Below are 7996 nucleotides of genomic sequence, written 5' to 3'. Positions count from 1 at the left end.
GCATGTGGGAGCGTTTTCTGACGTCCACCACACTGACCCCTAGGGTGCCCAGTTGGTGTCCTGGCATGTGAGGGGGACCAGTGCACTACAAATGCTGGCTCCTCCCACAACCAAATGCCTTGGATGTCACTGGGTTGGAGATGGCCGGCATTTTTTCCCATTATCGCTGAAAAACAAAAATGGCCATCTCAACCCCGGCGAACTCTGGCATTTGGCTGGGCTAAACCATATTATCGAAAAAAAAGATGGCCGGCCATCTTTTTCGATAGTACAGTTCTGGCCAGCTGTAGCGCTGCCGCCAAAATAGATCGCCGGCGACGTTCGATTATGCCCCTCCACATCTCCCACCTTGCTCCCCTCCCCATTGCCTATCTCTACCTACTCATCTCTTCTGTTATTCTGGTATACTTAACTTTTACCCTCTCTAACAATATTCTGTATTCCTATTACTATGTAAGCCGCATTGAATATGCTTTGAGTGGGAAAGCGCGGGATACAAATGTAATACATAAATAAAATATCTTAAAGTGCATTCCCAGGAACCAAGCAAGGCCTCCTCAAAAAATTTAAAATTCCAATGCATAAAACATTGAAATCAAATAGAACTGTATGCACAAAATAAAAGCAATGAGCAGTCCTCCATTCACCTTCAAAGTTAGTTATAAACCTCCTCTTGCCTCCATCTTGCTGAACTATTTTTTAAAAAAATGTATTTTCAGTTCTTGATATACTGTGAATGCATCCGTGATTTACAATTTCTGTTGCAGGTGCTATGCACTGTCCCTAATGTGCTCACAATCTAAGTTATATATTGCACCTGGGGCAATGGAGGGCTAAGTGATTTGGCCAGGGTCACATGGACTGGCACAGGGAATTGAATCTGGTCCCCAGGATCTCAACCCACTGCTGACTGTCGGGCAGCAGTGGGAATTGAACCCAGATCCACTCCCCATTGCACTAACCATTAGGCCATTCCACTGTGCTCTGTACACTGGAAAGCAGTTATGGCTTTGTTTTTCCATTTGTGAAATATATGTGAATTGCAGAAAGCTCCTCCTGGACAATGTCTGTCACTCATCAGCATGAAGGTGGTTGGATCTCAGCAGATGTCATTCAAGAGGTACTGGGTACTGCCTCTGCTCTCATACTTCAGCATTGTACTGTCTGACCTAGAAGCTGTCAGGAGCTGAACTGTGTGCTCAGCACTTGCATAGGGCAGGGGCCAGCTGGTCTCTCAGCTGCTGCAGGATACAAATGCAGTTCATGGCATAAAGAGAAGGAAAGGAGTTTCCAAAGTGAACGGTATTGCCTGATGTGCAAGAAAGGAATCGGTGTCCTCGGTGGACTGCAGGTAACTTAAAAAAAAAAATTTTCTTGGCTGTTCTGACAACGGTCCAGGCATCATCTCCGCCTGCCCCATACTGCACAGGCTCTCGATCTCAGTTACAAAGCCTGGAAAAGACTCCTCAGCTCAAAGGTCAGATCCCACATTTCTAACCTTAATCAATAGACCAAAAAGTGGTAGTTTGGTAGGAATAATGGCAGAACTGTGATTTATTTAAAATACAAATAAATGTTATTGATATATATTCTTTTTACAATAGTAACTATTCAGTATCAGATACAATGCAGTGAAGAAAAGCTCAGTTGCATTTCTGTTATTGGCAGAGTCACTGATGCAAGCTGTTTGCCATTTGGGTGCCTTTTTCTGACCACAGCTGCTCCATTTCAATGTCCAAATGGTGGGAGTACAAGAACTTTCCCTTATTAGCTGGATGCAAATGTTGCATTTATAGGGTGTGTTGAGGGGAAGAGAATAGAAAGAAAACAAAGAGTGAAGGTCTCGGGGGGGGGGGGGGTAACTCTTGTGGGGATGTTTTTCCACTACTATTAGGAGCTTCTTGAAACAGCTTTTGTCGAAACACGTGTCGGCACTGCTTCCCCTTGTTGAAAAATCACTTCAGCTAAGTGATATTTACTAGTTTAAAGAAGTTTAAACACTTAAATTATATATATATATATATATATATATATATATAGGGCTTTTTTTGAGGGGGTACTTGGAGGGTACTGAGTACCGGCACCTTTTTCATTATCTGCTAAAATTGACCCATGGACCCCAAGTTTTAATGAAAGAGCTCAGGCTCTACACACCAGTTCTGCCTTGTCATAGATTCTGTGACTGGTTGCAGGGGTCCTGGCTATTGTGGGGTGGGTCCCTTAGAGGCTCATTTTCAAAGCACTTAGCCTCCCAAAGTTCCATAGAAACCTATGGAACTTAGCCTCCCAAAGTGCTTTGAAAATATGCCTTAGTGACCACCCCATCCCTGAAGGGTGGCCTGGTGTTTGAGTACCGGCACCTTTTTTGCTAGAAAAAACATACTGTGTATATATATATATATATATATATATATATATGTATATATATATATATGTGCAGTGCAGTGCACTCCATTTAAGTGCACGTCGGATAAGCGCATGCTCTGTTTAACTGCGTGCCGTAATTCGGTCCCGTTTTTGGTGCCATCAATTTCTATGGGGACAAACCGGTTTAGTGCACCACTGATAAGTGCAAGATTCGCTTATATGCATGGTTTAAGACCGCTCTTCTGCAGGAAAGACTCTGCATAAGCGCGTGTACGGAATATGGAAGCCGATTGGCGCATGACAACCAACGAGATTTCAAATTTGCCACCCCTTTAACTGCCACAGGCAGAATAAACAAAAGAATGTTGTTAGAGTGTACACTAGAGTCGTCGTCATCGCGCAACTGTAAGACTTTAACACTGGCTGAACGAATAGAAGTTCTTAAAAAATTAGAAAACAAACAAAGTCAAGCATCTATTGCTAAAGAATATGGTGTCAATCCCAGTCAAATTTCACGTATCTTGAAGCAGAAAGACCAGCTTCTGGAAGACTGGCAAAGCAATACAAATCCACACCGGAAATGAAAACGTGCGGGAAAAGCTGAGGAGGTAGAAGATGCTCTTCTTCGGTGTTTTTCTCAAGTCAGGAGCAGACAGTTTCCTGTCAGTGGTCCACTGCTTATGGAGAAAGCTAATCAGCTAGCTGAAAGTCTTGGACTAACTGAATTCAAGGCCACTCTTGGATGGTTGGAAAGATGGAAGGAGAGGAACAACATAAAATTCAAGAAACAGCATGGTGAAAAACAAGGCACCGATGACTTTGGTGCTGAAAATTGGGTTGTTTTAGTTCTTCCTACCATCTTGAACGAGTTTGCACCTCGTGACATTTTCAATGCTGACGAAAACGGTCTCTACTGGTGAGCGATTCCTGATGGAACACTTGCATTCAAACAAGCTGAAACTACAGGAGGTAAAACGTTGAAGGACCGATTGACGATCCTTCTTTGCTGCAATATGGATGGGAGTGAGAAGTTGGAACCTCTCATCATTGGAAAGAGCAAACAGCCCCGTTGCTTCAAGAATGTTAAGCGACTTCCTGTGTCATACGAGGCTAATGCAAATTCATGGATGACTGGGGAAATTTGGAAGCATTGGCTAAAGAAGTTAGACACTAGAATGCGGGCAAAAAAGCGTCAAATTTTGTTGCTTTGTGATAATTGTGCTGCACACAGTGATGATGTCAGGCTGTCTAACGTCAAGGTGGTGTTCCTGCCACCAAACACTACCTCTCTGATCCAACCTATGGATCAGGGCATAATAGTCAATTTCAAACAACATTATCGGGCTCTTGTGCTACGTCATCTGATGAGCATTATGGATGACCAGACTGGCAAGGATAAACGTGCTGTTGAACTGGCTCATAATCTATCACTGTTGGATTCCCTACATATGCAGAAAGAAGCCTGGAATCATGTTACACAGGCAACCATTGTGAACTGCTACAAGCGGGCAAGCTTTAAGGATGTGGAGAGGGATGAAACAGATGCAGCTGTTGCAAACGTGTCAGATGAACAGGCTATTGACATCCCAGCCGGTGTTACTGAAGAGGAGTTTCATCACTACCTAGCTTTTGATTACGATCTACAAACAGCTGACGACAGCACTGATGTCCAGATATGCGCCTAAAAGCAGACAACGGCTGATGATGAAACAGATGATTAAATGAGCAAAGAAGCACATGCTGACGAAATTCAACAACCTGTCACTTTTGCAAGAGCCCTGGAGAGTCTCAACACCGTGAGGGCCTATCTGGAGGCCACTGGATGACAGTGCTATGACAGTTTTTACCATCTGGCAGACGTAGTCTATGGAACTCACAGACACAAGAGTGTACAGAGGACTATGACTGATTACTTCAAGTAAGCCTAACGTTAGTTAACGGCGACTGTATACTGTATGTATAATAATAAACAGTACTGTACATATGTTTGTCAGATGTCAAGCTTCTTTGGGTCACAACGGTTAAGTGCACGTGCCGGTTAACTGCATGTATTTCTTTGGTCCCAGACCTTGCACTTAAGCGGACTGCACTGTATATATATATATATAATGGGAAAAATTGGAAAAATGATTTGAAGTTGGTGGAAATAAAATTTATGGTACCAATGAAGAACATGGTGCAGATGGAATCCCTCTTTGAAGTATATCTGGGGTTTTTTAAAAATTTTTATATTTTTATTTATCATTTTAATCAATTACATTCACATTTATCACATAAATGTATACAGAAAAGCAAGAAAATATAATAAAGAAAAAGATTTCTCCCCTTTCTAAACAAAAAAATTATACGATTGTCCACAAAATAGGAGGACCCAAGATAAAAAAAAAAAAAGAAAAACTGAAACTAGTTAATCTTATATTTAACAAACTCTGAGGGAGGAAGGTTAATCAGTACTTGCAGCCGGTTCAGTGTTAACTAAAGGAAGTTGCTGCAGAGGATTCTTCATCCGTTCCTTAAGTTCAATGAACTCCTGTAGTTTCTTAGGATAAAAAAACAAGTAATTATTAAAGTCCAACGAAATAAAACATTTACAAGGGAATCTTACTAGAAAAGACCCACCCAGGGCAAGAACTCTTGGCTTAAAAACCAGGAGTTCACGCCTCCTAGCTTGCGACTCCCTTGATATATCTGGAAATAAATTAATCTTTGACCCCCAAAAACTTTCACTCGTGATGAAAATACATTTTCAATACATTGTTCCTATCTAAATCAAAAGCGAAAGTTACTAAAAGAGTAGCTCTATCTGTTATTTCTGAATTTTCCAGAATATCTGTTAAATTCAAGTTCAAATCTCTTTTCTCTAAAGCAGAAGTTTTTTTGAGGAAATATAAATCGCTTTAGACACCACAGGGTGGCTATCAGCAAGTATAGCCAAAACTTCAGAGAAATATTTCTTCAATAATTCAGTAGCAGATATGAAAGGAGTTTTAGGAAAGTTTATCATTCTGAGATTATTCTTCCTTATTTGGTTCTCCAAAAATTCCATTTTTTAGAACAAATAATATTATCTTTCACTACTAAATTCAATGATTTTCGAAGAGAAACCATATCTATCCCCAATGTCTCAAGTTTTGTTTCCTGAACTTCCACTTTGTTAGATATATGTTGATATAAATTTTTCAACTCACACGTTTGCTCTTGAGAAAACTTAGACATCTGAAGAAGAGAGTTGTTCACACTCTGCAGTGCTTCCCATAGTGTTTCCAATGTCACTTTTGTAGGTTTCACCAACTCCAATTTTCCTTCGGAAACCGCTCCTGACCTCGCCGGGGAGAAGAGTAGATTCTCCAATCCCCTAGATGGATTAACGTCTGGAGTCAATGCTGCGGTAGGCCCTCCTCGGGTTGCGTGGAAATCCTGTCCCGAATTGGGCATTTCCTCTCTCGACCTTTCCACCGAAGCATTAATATTTCCGGGTCTTGGAGGGGTCGTACCAGCAGGAGGACTCAAAGTCACTCCCTCAACACTGAGGTTCGGCGATAAAGCCGTGCTGTTTCCTGAAGCAGGAACCAATATCCCCGACGCCGTGATCCCGAATCTTTCCAAGGTAGGCTGAACAGTGGTGGGGTTCCCAGCCGTGTTCGAGGGGGTAAGAACTACGGCTTTTCCTTTTCTCTTCCCCATTCTACCTGGGGAGCGTGCCAACTTGTCAGCGAATCTGGTGAAAAACGGGAGCTCAACTAGTGTACATCCTCCCTCACCGCTATCTTGGATCCCCCCTTGAAGTATATCTGGGTTTAACAGCGCTGAGGAGCCATATCATAAAATTTAACTGATCTACAAATCCGTGGGCTTTATGAATCCTTTTTTGAACATAGAAACAATACAACATCATAAAAGATTCAATCAAGTAATAAACTAAATCTTATTCTGGAAATGGTGTTAGCCATTACGGTATTTTATAAGCCACATTGAGCCTGCAAAGAGGTGGGAAAATGTGGGATACAAATGTAGCAAATAAATAAATAAATAAACCTCAAATCAATAAGGTAAATGAAAACACAAAAGATGCATCTAATTGGCTTAAACTTCTGAAATGTTAGCTTCAATTCCTAGGTGGCAGCCCTGGCTCTAGCAGCTGCATTCTCCATGCACGTGTTCATGTCTACAGTGCTGTGTCTCTCTCACTCTGGATAAGTAACACGCAAGCTCTAGCTCCTGCACACAGACTCGGACACTGATCTTCCACTTTCCAATCTCAGGTTGATATTTAGGCAGGTCTCCAAGGGAAATGAACTTGTGGGTTCCTAGTCCTCAGCAGAGCAAGCTCCTGCATAACCTGAAATGCTTTGCTTAAATAATTAGCCACAAAGAATATTCTGGAACAGCCTGAATAAATCTTTTTGTCCTCTCTCTCTTTTCACATTGATGGAGTTAAAAGATCCACAGAATAGAGCAGAAATTCATAAAAAGGCCTCTGTTTGGCACATTCCAAGGTTTCAGGAGATATATTTTGAATACAGAACACTTTTATGGGTGGTTAAAAGTGATGATCCAAGAAGAAGAATGTGAAGTTAAAATAACTGATTTCCATACCTTTGAGGACTGGTAGGACAGCTGCTAACAACCTTTCAGCTTCGGGGAAACAAGGTGTGTAGTCCTGTCAAGCCTCTTAAGACTTGTTAACTGTACATAAGTACATAAGTACATAAGTAGTGCCATACTGGGAAAGACCAAAGGTCCATCTAGCCCAGCATCCTGTCACCGACAGTGGCCAATCCAGGTCAAGGGCACCTGGCACGCTCCCCAAACGTAAAAACATTCCAGACAAGTTATACCTAAAAATGCGGAATTTTTCCAAGTCCATTTAATAGCGGTCTATGGACTTGTCCTTTAGGAATCTATCTAACCCCTTTTTAAACTCCGTCAAGCTAACCGCCCGTACCACGTTCTCCGGCAACGAATTCCATGTAAAGTCTCAATATCTTGAAGTATAACCTTGGCACACCAGCACACGCCTGAAGTCTCTTTATTGAATAAACACAGATACTTTACTCACAGTCAGATGTTCAGAAGTGTGGCCCCAGGGTACAGAGACTCTGTAATTCTGAGAGCTGTATCAGTGGTTGGAGGTAGACATCTGAAGAGAGGCAGCCTTATTGCAGAGGTGAGAAAATAGTTGAACAGGTAGAAGTAGCTCAGAGCTGGGTGACTGGAGAGTGCAATATCTCATTAGGAAGATATATTTAAGGTAAAAAAACAAGTTTGTTGCAGGGAGTTTCAGCAGGACAAGTGCTGTCTGGAGCAAGATGGTGAATGCCTCATGGAGAGAGAGACAGGGAGGTTAAGATGGCTCACACAGGCCCAGGGAGGAGGAGGTAAAGACTAGAGAGCTGCATGGGAACGGGGTTTGCAGGAATCCCGCGGAACCTGCGGGATTCCCGCAGGGACGGAAGCAGTTCTGTGGGGTTCCCGCAGGGACGGAAGCAGTTCTCCGGGGTTTCCTTGGGGACGGAAGCAGTTCCTGTGGGGTTCCCGTGGAAGTGTAAGCTACACCTGCACCAGTCTCTCATCTACCAAGTATCAAGTTCTTTGAGTGCTGTCTCCTTTTCCTCCTCTTCTTCCTCCT

General features: G+C 42.4%; 1 protein-coding gene across 4 annotated transcripts in view; it reads left to right on the top strand.

The window, feature by feature from the left end:
• Positions 1 to 1141: 1141 nt before the first annotated feature.
• SLC6A6 (solute carrier family 6 member 6) overlaps positions 1142 to 7996 on the top strand; it is a 49796-nt gene continuing 42941 nt past the window's right edge. For 2 of the 4 annotated variants that reach the window (XM_030205521.1, XM_030205520.1), the window contains exon 1: positions 1143 to 1351. The gene's annotated coding sequence lies outside the window, so the exon portion shown is untranslated. Of the gene's footprint in view, positions 1352 to 1387; positions 1478 to 7996 lie in introns of those variants that run through there. The other 2 variants (XM_030205522.1, XM_030205523.1) reach the window with 2 other exon arrangements.

Source organism: Microcaecilia unicolor, chromosome 6, assembly GCF_901765095.1.
Source record: "Microcaecilia unicolor chromosome 6, aMicUni1.1, whole genome shotgun sequence".
In the NCBI taxonomy this organism is placed as follows: Eukaryota; Metazoa; Chordata; class Amphibia; order Gymnophiona; family Siphonopidae; genus Microcaecilia; species Microcaecilia unicolor.
This window is presented reverse-complemented; position numbering and strand designations above follow the sequence as displayed.